This window comes from Euleptes europaea, chromosome 16 (assembly GCF_029931775.1).
Source record: "Euleptes europaea isolate rEulEur1 chromosome 16, rEulEur1.hap1, whole genome shotgun sequence".
Classification (NCBI taxonomy): Eukaryota; Metazoa; Chordata; class Lepidosauria; order Squamata; family Sphaerodactylidae; genus Euleptes; species Euleptes europaea.
In genome coordinates, this window is record NC_079327.1 from 41,652,835 (window position 1) to 41,666,145 (window position 13,311).

The 13,311-nt window shown below is 39.6% G+C and overlaps 1 protein-coding gene across 1 annotated transcript in view; it reads left to right on the top strand.

Annotated features, from left to right (window-relative positions):
- The window catches only part of SHROOM2 (shroom family member 2), a 101,705-nt gene that overhangs the window by 44,284 nt on the left and 44,110 nt on the right, over positions 1–13,311 (top strand). The gene's annotated exons all lie outside the window — the stretch shown is intronic.

Sequence of the window (13,311 nt, forward strand, 5' to 3'; positions counted from 1 at the left end):
ATATGTGTGTGATGGTATCCAACCTGGTGGATAGGCAGTGAAAGATTGTTTGTAACCACAAGTGTTAAAGGGTATTCAAATCACAACCTGAAGCCATAATTAGCTTTATGTGTCTCATCCTGTCTTCTCCTGTGACTGTCCAGAGACATGTGCTGCTGAACTGTTGCTTAAAAACATCCTGTACATAAATAAATATTCTGCATTTCTTCTATACAATACCTGCCTCAGTGATCAAAGTGTTCTTCTAGTTCACCAGAAGACTTAACCTCATAGTAACAAACCCAATGTCATGATAGCCACCAGCCCAACTTATAACTGAAGGGAAGCTTTTATTTTAAAATAAATATCTTATTTTAAAATAAATAAATAACATATCTTTAGGATATCTTAAGAGATGGTTGATTTATAGGAGCCTGTCACACCTGCCTCTGCACAGACAGGGCAATCTTACCGCTCCATCAGACAGACAAGAAATGGTCTACAGTGTGGGAAGTTCTAAGGCTACATTCAGATGTCAAGAGCCGCTTCTGTATTGAGGCAAGTGGGACAGTACTTGACAGCCATCACTAGCTTATTGTTGCCTCTTCTGTCTTTGCATTTTCCCTGCCTCTGGCTGCTCCTTACTTAGGTTTTGCCATAGAGTTTCTGTCGAGGACTGACTCACTTCCAGGTTATCTGTGGAAGTGACATCACACCGTCAACCCAAGAGCCTTTTTTACCTTTTTCCTACTACTGCTTTGGAGTGGTGGTGGGAAGCTGGGCCTTGACAACTCCCCCCCCCCGGGAGCTGGAGTAACCAGTGCTCTTTTCCTCATTGTTCTCCAATGAAGCACAGCATGGCGAATCTTGCATGTCTAGTAAGGTTTCCCAAAATTTCATACCTGCAATGACATGCAATGCAATACAATTTTACCTGCCCACTCCCCAGCGTACCTCTTATACTGTGTAATGTGCCCACACTACATAGCACCTGTGTAAGCAACTGTACGAGAGGGGAACAATGGGTAGACTGTGGGCGACTGGGCAAGATGTACCTAGGGAGAGAGATGTACCTAGACTAATAGAACATTTTGCTTGTTAGCCTTTTCCCTGTGAAAAGTATCAAAGGTACTGCATATTGCTGATTCTGCCATACAGTTTATTAAAAAATAATTAACTTGTATAGCCTTCTGCTATAAATTTTTTTTAATACAAAATGTAATTTTCACAAAAGAACTGACCTTGCAACCATTACCGGACAACAGCCAAAGAAATATAGGTTTCCCATCTGGCACTATATGGTGCTTGGATTAGATTAGGAGTGCAGAGAAAGAAATGAGGTAGGAAAGAAGGAAACTGTTCCTTATTACAGTTACCTCTTTTATTTTCCAGAATACGTATGTTCAGTTTAAAAGATAATGCTAGGGGTTGGCATCAATGTCAGTTTTGGTGAAGTACACTTCAGTGAGGTATCTTTGCATCAATGTCAATTTTAGTGAGGTACACTTTCATATTTATTTTATTTTATTTTACAAGTGGGAACCGCAAGGACTTGTGGGGAGCATCTCATCTCCCCCACTATTTCCTCTTTCCCTTTCCTGAAAGCCCTTATCACCTCTCCCCTTTTCCTGCTTCCTTCTCCCCTCCCCACCCAACAGCCAACCTGCCTTTATCTGCCTCCCATCTTCAGCTGTATTTATTATTTATTTCATTTATACCCCACCTGTGAGTGCCTACCACCCTCGCCACCTCTCTCTCTCAGGTTCAGAGGGTGAAAAGGGAGGGGAGGGCCAGGAGAAGTAAGATAAAAGGATTTGACCCCCCCCCCCGAATGCCAAGCAAAGGTTTGGGGGGTCCTCTGCTTGTTCCTTTATAAAGACACCTTGCTGGGCTATTCCGTGGTGTTACAGTTCTAGTCCCTTTGCAAAAATACTCGCCTGAACATTTATGTTTTGCACATTCTGTCAACTGATGGAGGTGTGAGATCCCTACTGACCATAGAGCATTTTTGAATCCCGTTTTCCAGTCCTGCCAGTATCCTTGTCTGAATGCTGCAGGAGCCATTTACAAAGTGCCTGCTCAGCAGAAGCAGTATCATTGCTGCCCCTTTACATTAATGCACCCATAAGACTTATGTGTGAGTCTAATTATATCCTCTAAGCTAACTTGCAGGCTTCACACAGCTTAAATGGGAGAGGGCATGCTGTGTTTAGAGAACAGCAGGGATTTTGTTCTCTTCTGCTAGGTTGCAGCCTCTTTTTGCTACTATGCAAATCAAAGTTCAGTATCACTACACTATTTGCCATCATGGTTCAAGCTATGAAAACTATACATATTTGATTTTTTTCAGTCTCCTTGGTTTCTATAATGACTGCTGTTTAGTTAAGCATCGGGCTTCTATATGTCTGCTCCCCTCCAGATTGATCCCTTTTGGAATAGTCCATTGACAAGGTAGTCACCAAGCCAGCACCGATGATTAGCGCAGATGTTTGAGAGAGCCCGGTTAAATCCTTAGCCAAAGTATTTCATATTTACAAGCAAATTCAGGGAAATGCCTCCAATGTGACATCTGTTTTCATTTAAGCAACCTTAGATGGGCTGATCTTGGTACTGATGGAAGGTATGTATCTGTAGTTGTGATATCGATTGAAGTTTTTATTGTGGAAAGTAATAAGAGCTAAAGAAATTTAAATGATTTCCATAGACACAAAACTTTTACAAATTGTGCAGTATTTTCTAAGCAGGTGGCATGTATTCCTAAACCTATTTTGTAATACAGGGGAGTTGTCCTTTCTGTTTGATATTTTAAAATGCCTTTTGTGTAATGTCTGCTGCAACACCAGATATTTCCTTGCAAATGAATCAACATCAGGAGTGTAGAATCTTTCTTGCTTGCAAAAATGCTTCTCATCTTATTGACATTTGGGCTGTTACGACTCTTGTAGCAAAGGGAATGAGCACTTGATGTGTTTGAAGCATGTTGAGTTCAGAAGAAGCACCCCATAGTTAGCTTTCTAGGATGCCTGCTGCTATTCTCTTAGTGTGTTCAGCATAACGTTTCAGCTGCTTCCTGAGAAAAAGGGAAGAATGATCAAGTTATGAAATCAGAATGTCAGAGTCCCCGAATTAGGCCACTCTCCCCACCCCCATCTTGATAGAAAGTCATTCAAGAAAGGAGTGTTTTTGTATGGTGTACTATTCATTGACATGAGTCTAGTAGAATCTAAGCGTTATACAGTGACTCAGGGGGATTAAAACAAAACAATAAGCTGGGGAGCTAGCAGGAGGTTACAGCTAATTGCTGCATTACCAGTGTAATTTAAACCAGGAATTAACGGGGTTTTTAAAGTCTGTCTCTCCCTTAATTTTATATCTAAAGATCTACAGCTGTGAGAAATCATGATAGCATAGAATGGCAAAGTGCGAGTTATGATTGTAACTGGATAAAAAAATATAAGTAACAATTATAATTGGTATTAAACTTGTTAATGGCAGGGTCAAAGGCTAGGTATGAGTGATGTTGCTCTCTAACTGCTATTACTACCATTTCCTTTTATGCTAGAACATAGTGTATGTGAGCCACTGCAGATATTCCATGCTTTGGTGTAAATTACTGGTTCCCAACTAGGGGTCCATGGACCCCCAGGGGTCTGTGAGAACTAAATTACGGTCCACGAAACAAAGTTATAAACCCATAATAAATTAATATTTTCAATTAAAAGTTCTCTATTATAAAAATATATATTCAAATATTATTCTAAGTTTAATGTTTAACTAACAGTTATGATTAAAGTTTATTTTCAAATTCTCAGAATTTTTATTTTGAACCTTGGGGTCCCTGCACCGAACAAAAAAGTCCTAGTGGTCCCTGGTCAAAAAAAGGTTGGGAACCACTGGTGTAAAGAAAACCATGATTTAACACACCTGTTTCCCTGCATCCACCCATACTCAGAAATACACATACATTTGCAGTCATCACACATGACAACATAGCGTGGAGCTTCATGGTTTTGTGTTACTACAGAAGTTCCCTGGCATTGCTGTGAATCAGGAATGTGTATTAATAGTTGCTGTTAATACATTCTCTCTGTAAAGCTAAGCATCAATCATCAGTATTCTTTATGAGTGAGCCTAAATAGATCTTTTCTAGTGAGACCATCAAACAAGTTGTGAGACATACTTTTCTCTTGAACATTGCAGACTGATATACTTATCAGGAAACTATTAGAAGTTTTCTGAAGAATGGCTGGTTCATACAGGCACAAATGGGCGAATTTGAAAATTTCTGAAGCGGGGGTCCTGCAGTAGGAAAGCTGTGCATAAGACCCACATCTGCACAGACCTGGGTGTACCAGCTGTCCACCAGACAATTAGGAAAAGCAGTGCAGAGAGTATGGGTGGTCTCCAAATTACTGGTCCTACTTATCTTCCTTGTCCACTATAGCTCCTGTGCAGTGCAATGTGCATAGGCCATCGGGTGCACGTGCACTTGCATGCACGCAGTATTCAGCATTGCTGCATTTTGGTCATTGGTCCTCCCTCTTGCTACACGATAACTTCAGTGGTGGGATTGTGGCCAAGATGTGTGGGATGCCCACTCCACCATGTACCAGGAGAAAGACATGACACACCTGGTTATCGCTGTACATGTGCTAGTGGCTGGAAGGGAATGGCTGCCAGTGTTATCAAACATTTGTTTCAACAGATTTTATTTTCTGACACTTTAATAATTTGCATTGTGTTTTAATAGTGAGAAAAGTTTTTTTAAAAAATTGAAAATATTACAGTAATCTTCTGTTTGGAAGATCATTGGATCTCAGGTGATACTACTGCATCTCAAAGTGGGATGGCCTTTGCAGTTGTTGTCTGCTGGCATAATGGGTGGAAGAGTTTTTTTCGTTCCTCCTTTTGTGCCTTTATCTACTCACATTTTTAAAAGGTAAAGTCCCCTGTGCAAGCACCAGGTCATTCCTGACCCATGGGGTGACATCACATCCCGACGTTTCCTAGGCAGACTTTGTTTACGGGGTGGTGTGCCAGTGCCTTCCCCAGTCATCTTCCCTTTACCCCCAGCAAGCTGGGTACTCCTTTTACCGACCTCGGAAGGATGAACGGCTGAGTCAACCTTGAGCCGGCTACCTGAAACTGACTTCTGTCAGGATCGAACTCAGGTCGTGAACAGAGCTTGGACTACAGTACTGCAGCTTACCACTCTGCGCCATGGGGCTCCTACTCACATTTTACTGTACTACATTCTGGGTACAGGGTTTTTGTACGCTTATTTCCATGAATATTTCCTTTAATTTGAACTGGCTGTTCAAGTACTGCTTTCCCATAATTCAAGCCACAACTCTCTTCCCGGTTGCTTCACGCATTCATTTTTGTCTGTTGAAATCATTCATCTGCCCTCGCCTTCTCCTTCAGCTTTATGTGTGGTGCCAATCCCTAACCATATTAGCATAGTTGGAAGAGAGACAATTCCCTTTAGTCCTGGACTTGCAAATGACTGGGGCAAAGTGGTCTGATTATTTCATTCACAGCATTAATGTAGTGACCTTTTAGCCTTAGAATAACTGAAATTAAAAAAAAAACAATTTTATGTCTAGGCCACACTTTTCTGAAATAAATATTTAAACAAATTATTTAATCAGAGCTTGAGAAGAGAGTACAAGCCTGTGATATGTTTTAGTACTCTGTGAGATTTTTTTATCATACAAAAGTTGGTACCCTGTTAAAATATAAGCCTCACAGGAGGCTCAAAAAAACAGTCATTTCAGGGCAGTAACTCTTGTCATCATGCTTTGGCTTCCAAACCATTTAGGTAGATGCTGAGAGATCAGTGACAAGGGGAGCCTACAGCTTCATTTTCTAAGGAAAGCTTCAAGAAATTCCATAGATTTAAACCATTTAAATGACAGGTTGAATTCAGTTTACAGGAAGAAAAACTTCCTGACTATAAAATACTGGCATATTCTTCCACACTTGATGTTTGCTCAAACATTATGCCTGATCTGCTGAACACAGCCGTGAATCTCATTTTCTATATCGCATGAAGACAAACATGAGGCACCAGTAGGCTACCCATCTGTCAAGGTGTTTTATTACCATATAAAGACATTGTGCAGTAAGGCTATATCTCCATCGCTGTTAAAAGTACCTTGGGGACCAGTAACAGCTTGACTGCATGTTGCCCTTGCACTCAATTAAGCAAAGAAGGAAAGAAACTCTGAGCATTTGCAGATCAAGTATCTACCATTAAATTAGTTAAAATAATTGTTTGCAGCTGAGTTTCATTGAATTAAATGGTTGATTTTCCCCAGCTTGCATCCGCCAAGGAAAAAGATATCTTTTGGGCTTCCCTAAGAGTTCTGTTTGGTTACATATTGTGATGATATTTAGCAGATGGATGTGTTAAAACTCTGTGACTAGTGCTTTTGCAACATTGGTTTTTGTAGAACTAGCTGAAAAACAGAATAGGTTGGGGATCAATATATCCTGATTGGATAGAGCCTTCTTCAGAATAGAAAATCAAGTTGGGAAGGCCCACAGAATTTACCTTTATTTTTATTTTAATCAATCACTTTATGGTAGGCTGCTAGACTTCATGTAGCTATACAATACAAGTTTATTTTAATGTGAATGAAGAATTTTGCTTCATTACTGCGTGAGATTTGCCTTGGAAGTGTCTGGTTAAACTTCCCAGCTCAGTAAGGAACATAAATCATTTGATAAGTACTTTGTGTATGCATTTGTACTGGGTATGTTTTGGATTTCACCATATTTTCCTTTGATGGGTTTGGAAACAGTGTTATGTTATTTTCTTTGAACAGCTGGGCTTATAAAACATGATGACAAAGAAGAATAGTCTTGTCAGTATGCCTAATTGAGTATTTCTAATTTTGACAAACAAGTACATTTTTAATATTGAGAAGACAATGACGTGATAGCATGAATGTAGCCTGCAAAAGATCTGTCAATATGGAATTTATCCGAGGAGGAGTAGGCATCGTAACGTAATCCTGTCTGTCACCTAAGCATTTATGAAATGTTACGTCCTCTTCTGAACATAAATACAGATTTAGATTACAGCGGAATTAATGTATTTCAAGGGAAACGTTTCAGACTAGAAATATTTCTAGACAGACCTGTGACGCATTTCCTTGAGCCATTAGTAAGTCTTGTTGAGCCACAGCAGTGGCATTCGTTGTCAGGCAAAGATAACTGTAATTAATTCTAATTTTAATTTAATTAATTTAGCTTGCATTTGATTCTTTGGGCTGAAAGGCCCTAGCCAAATGTTTGGCAACAGTGTTGGCCCAGCGTTCTTCATGCATTGTTGTCTCCAGCTTCAGAGAACACTTGCTATTTTAAGTTCTTCCTCTCTCCATGAACTTCAGTGATTAAAACAGAACCAGGTGATTTATTTTACTTATTTATTTTTCGATTTGTATCCCACCCTTTCATGACCAAGGTCAGGCTCAGGGCAGCTAACAACCAAATTCAACATTTTAAAAATAATATATTACATATTAATTAGTTAAAACCATCAGTTTGTGTTTAAATTCCAATAATGCCCTTAAAAACCTTATAACAGTAATAGACCAATCAAAGAGGAAGAAGAGAAAAGGAACAAATGGAGGAAAAGTGAGGAAAAGATAGGGAATAAGAAGTAAATAAGGATGGGGTAGATGGGTAGGGAGGCCAGCTAAGATGGAGCCATCACTTTTCTTAACCATGGCCCTGCAGAACATCTCAGTCTTATGGCCCTGTGGAATTGAGCCAAGTCCTGCAGGGCCCAGCTCTCATTTGATAGAGACCACACAGATCAGCAGAATTTTTGCACCATCAATTTTAATTCCACCAGACCGAGGCCAGAGCCAAAAAGGCTCTGGCTGTGATTGAGAACAGCCAGATGCTCCTAGGGCCAGGGACGACGATTAAGCTATTACCAGCTGAGCGTCATGCTCTTCAGGGGGTGTATCGGAAGAGGCGATCCCACAAGTATAATGGTCCCAGACCATTTAGGGCTTTAAAGATCCGTACCAAAACCTTGAACCTGATCTGGTATGCAACCTGGAGTTAGTGCAGCTGGTGGAGCACTGGTTGTATATGTGCTCTCCATGGGGTCCCTGTAAGGATCCGTGCCGCCACATTCTGTCCAGTTGTAGTTTCCGGAGCAATGTCAAGGGAAGGCCTGTGTAGAGTGAGTTGTGTGTGTGTGTGTGTGTGTGTGTGTGTGTGTGTGTGTGTGAAGTGCCTTCAAGTCGCAGTCGACTTACGGCGACCCCTTTTGGGGTTTGTAGCCTAATCTGGACTTGACCATTGCATGGATCACTGTGGCTAGGTCAGGGCAAGACAGGAAGGGCGCCAGTTGCCTAGCCTGGCAAAGGTGGAAAAATGCCACTCTGGCTACCTTTGTGACCTGTCCCCATCTTACCTTGTTTTGTTTACTGGTGCCACTAGTTACAGTTATCCAGACCAGGTTGTGGCTGTGAGTGGCTTCTCCTCTTGTCTGGCAGTAAGTATTGCTTAAGCAGGGAAGCTTCAAGGGAAGGACAAAATTGGAGAGATGAAGACTGGGACAAGGAGGCTGAATCAAAGACAAACGAGATGAAGCTGCAAAAATTGAACAAAGCTTTGGAAAGAAATATATTGCTTTTATGGGTACATCCTGGTGGCATTAAAATTGATGGTGCAAAAATTCTGCTGATCTGTGTGGTCTCATTGTACTCAGTTTTACATCTGGCTTAACTAGAGTTTATCCGTCTTGTGGCTGCAGTGTGTTACGTGGTCATGTGTGTATGTATACACTACCTTTCAGAATGCCATATGTTAATTATTAAAATAACTGCAATTTCCTTAAAGTGTATAATTTTCTTACGCTTCTTAGAGACGGTGAAAATAATTTTTAAACTGGCCAGTAGAGGGAGGAATTTCACATCAAATCATGATAGCAAGCAACTGCTGTAGTTAAGAGAATACAAAACAAAAACGTATGCTGAATACAATAAAGTATCAAAAATAACAGCACATAATTAAAGAGTCTATATCTATCTATATCTATATATATATTGACATAAATGCCTACCCAACATATATTGCAAGTGCTAGCATACACAATACTATCCAATAATATGTCAATGCATCAAAGATGTATTTCTGAAGTCAATGCAATGCAGAATCACATTTGTGATTACTGAATGCTAGGAGTGGCAACAGTTACATAGGACTAAGGAAGTCTGCTTGGATGAAACGGCTGAATATCAATCCAGATATCCCATCTCCTGCTGATAAATTTCCTGTTCGTGAATGGTTCTCATCTTAAACAATATTGGACTTTGAGTGAATACTTTGATTTATTGGATTCTCAGATGTTCCTGTTATGCATATAGACTTCTGATCATTGATGTATTGACACATTATTGGATAGTATTGTGTATACTAGCACTTGCAATATATGTTTGGTAGGCATTTATGTCAAAAAATATATGTACTTTTTAATTATGTCTGTTTAAGCTACTCGTGCTGTTATTTTTGGTAGTTAAGAGAATGGCAGCATTTTTTATGAATAAAAAGGAAGGTGGCTAAATATTCCTTTTTTGTAACATTTGTCAACTCTTTTCTAATTTTATCAGATTTCCTATTGATAACTTAATGCCTTGTATATTGCCTTACTGTCCTGTTAGACAGTAAACTTCACCTGCAAGTTTAGTAAATTCAATTGAAATAGTAACAAAGAGACTAGCAAAAATGTGACTTTCAGCTACCATATTTCAGATTTAATAGTGGCAAAGTCCCATTGTAAGGAAAGAGGACTTATTACATACTGCTAAGTCGCATTCCCAGTGGGTATGTATAATAAATGTGTGTGTGTGTGTGTGTGTGTGTGTGTAAAAAAATACTCTTAAAATAGCTTCCTTAATTGCAGCCTTGGGTCTTAGTGAGAAAGACAGACTATAAATAACATAAATATTAATCATTACAATGTTTGGTTATTGTTGTTTTTTCTGGCACACAAGCTCTTTTAATATTTGTACGATTTGCAATTTAAGCTGCATTTTTGAATAAGATGTCACTGCAGACAGTGACCTGCATTTGTTGGCCCATGCCAACAAAACCTAATGCAAAAACAAAACCTTTTCAGACACCATTAAGTAAAGCCCATAAATTCTGTAAGTAAAATGTTTCAGGTTGTTTATCTTCTGCCATATGTAAGAAAAGTATGCACAATTGTGTTCATTTGTAAAATCTCTCCTATTGTGAAAACATGTTTAGGTTTTCACTTCGATGAGTCACTGGTACACAAATCTTTTGGGTGAACCGTTTATATCTCACCAGATTCACAGTTGTTGCTTGTTGGTTTTTTGGCAGTCCAGAATCCTTTGATCAAGTAAGCATTTTTGTTTCAAATTGCCATTTCTAAACATTGAAACCACAATATACTGTTGGTGATAAAAAAAAAAAATACAACTCTTCCTCCAGATAATTGGACTTGTAGGCTTGCAACTTTAAGCTGCAAGTTTTGAGAAAGTGGTCATGGCAGAGGGTAATCTGGATGCATTTGACCTGTTGTAGTCATTTAAAGGTACTTAACAGTTCTGCAATTTTATCTTTCTTCTCCATTTGCCACATTTCTATTTGTCTAATAGTAACAAAGCTGATTTCACATTGAAAACATTAGCCAAAATAACCTGTTTCTGTGAGATGCTGGTGTTTCAGTTGAAAGTGCAAAACATACATCAAAATATGTTGGTTTGCATCCTGCCATTTCCCATGCCAGCAACTCTGTTTGCTCTTTAGGAATAGTAGGCTTTGTTTAGACTGTGTTATTACTCTTGCCACTACTGACAGAGGTGTTGTAGAATCCAGTCGTCGTCTTCTGTCAGTCACAGCTAATACAGCTGACTTCTACTAGATAGTAACAACTTTGCTTGCCTGCAAAATATTTCCATCTTGCACTGAGATTTTTAACCTCTTGCTTTTGTCTCTTTTCAGACTTTTTCTGTGTGCATCAAAGGATTTTGGATTTATTTAGTTTTTATTTAGTTTTTATCTGTTATAGTGACATCAGATATGAAAAAAACATGAAATAATGACCACAGGGGGTCATATTGTTTACAACCCCCTATTAAAAAAATTGTGTTCTTTGTAGTGCCCACAGTCATATTCCTTGTATGCATGATGCAATAAAACCAAGCCAGTCTTCTCCCACATAATGACCCATAATACTGTGATTCAAAAATTGAATGTATTTTGAATTTATGTATTATTTGAGAAATTTTCAGAGGGTCTTTTTAAAAAAATACCCTTCCCCAAATATATTCATAGACAGAAGCAAAAGCCTAATACCAGTTTTGCTTATGTCTAATATTTGTTTACCAAAGACTCCCCAGGGAGAAATTGGAGTACTGCTAGAGGAGGATTCTCCAATATGTCTTCCTCAACCAGAATTCTTATGTGTTTGATTGGACTTGATATAATCAGTCCTTTCCAATATGCTATGGTAATTTCTTCTTTTTTCTGTTGGCTTTAAGCTATCCTAGCGTTCCTTAAAAACTGACAAAGTTATGTTTCCTGCCTTTCGCTTTGGTAATCCTATCTGCAGTTGGGGGTTCACATATCACTCTTTTTTCTGACTTGTGGTGGGAACTCAGTATAGCAAAGTCTAAGAACTCCTGGTCTGTACTGTTCCTCTGCTTGTTTGGCTGCTCAGGAAGATGAATTTGGTGGTGGATATTGTAACACCGGAAATGCCATCTGAAAATGATGTTCATGTGGCCAGGAGCTATCTTACGAAGATCTTGAGAAGCTCCATGAGGTATGGCATTGGTTTTACAGTTTTCTGTTCTTTTCGTCTGATATGAAAACTTCATACCTCTTGTCAATAAACCAGGAATCTGTTCTTCCTTTGCAGCTTCATTTATTCACGATGATTGTCTGTCATCTTGCGGTTCCCAATCTTGTGCTTCAATAGTATTATTTATGTATTCAGTGGTTTACTCTGTTTATACCATATATACTTACTAAGACCAACTGATTATTCCACACAAAATGGTATTGAAACTAGATCAATGATAATGTTTGTACTATCCAGTTTTAACACTAGACAATCACCAAATCTACCTGGTGATTGTGGAGACGGTTACGAACATGTGTACACTAAACTAGCACATGAAGGTGGTCTGTTGTAACATGAAGTGGGCAGCATCACAGGAGATGATTTGTGTAGGCTTTGGGAATTTTGGGGCGATGGGAGTGATCTTGCAGTGTAACTTGTCAGTGTGGTGGAGGAAAGTGCCGTCAAGTCACAGCTGACTTATGACAACCTCGTAGAGTTTCCAAGGCAAGAGGTGTTCAGATGTGGTTTGCTATTGCCTGCTTCCGCATGGGCTGAGAGAGTTCTCAGAGAACTGTGACTGACCCAGGGTCACCCAGCAGGCTTCATGTGGAGGACTGAGGAATTGAACCCCGTTCTTCAGATCAGAGTCCGCCGCTCTTAAACGCTACACCACACTGGCTCTGTAACCTGGTAATACCACTATTTCCGGCTACAGTAGCTACGTTTATACACTGTGGCCTTTGAAGAACTTTAAAAACTTGCTCCAAATCAAACTGACAGTAGTGCCTGGCTTCTCAAATGAGAAAGCGCAGTTATCAGATATGGTACTTCTCCAGGTCTGTACAAAAAACTGTTGCTAGAACCTGTCCAAGAAGGTAATAGTGGGCAGAACTAAAAGGTGTTGTTGTTTTCTTATATTCATAAGTTGTAGCCATAATTGGTTTGCAGAAACCTTTTCTTTGAAGCCTTACATTAACTTGCTGAAGAGCTTTCGGTCTACGTAGTGATTCAGATCTTACAAAGTAATTAGGAAGCAGAGATGAAGAAAACCACGTTGTAACATATTGGTCCTCAGCTAGCTTCACCTGTTGAAGGAATTGCACTTCAGTTGTGTGTGTGTGTGTGTGTGTGTGTGTGTGTGTGTGTGTGTGTGTGTGTGTGTGTGTGTGTGTAAAGTGCCTTCAAGTCGCAGTTGACTTATGGCAACCCTTTTTGGGGTTTTCATGACAAGAGACTATCAGAGGTGGTTTGCCAGTGCCTTTCTTCACAGCAACCCTGGTATTCCTTGGTGGTCTCCCATCCAAATACTAACCAGGGCCGACCCGGCTTAGCTTCTGAGATCTGATGAGATCAGGCTAGCCTGGGCCATCCAGGTCAGGGCACTATTCTCTTTTCAAACAAAGTTGGCAAAAAGAATAAAAGGGGGAGGAAGCTGATATTGTAAATAAAAGCGGTTCTCATGTTTTAAGAGTGGAAGACATGGAAGGCCATTG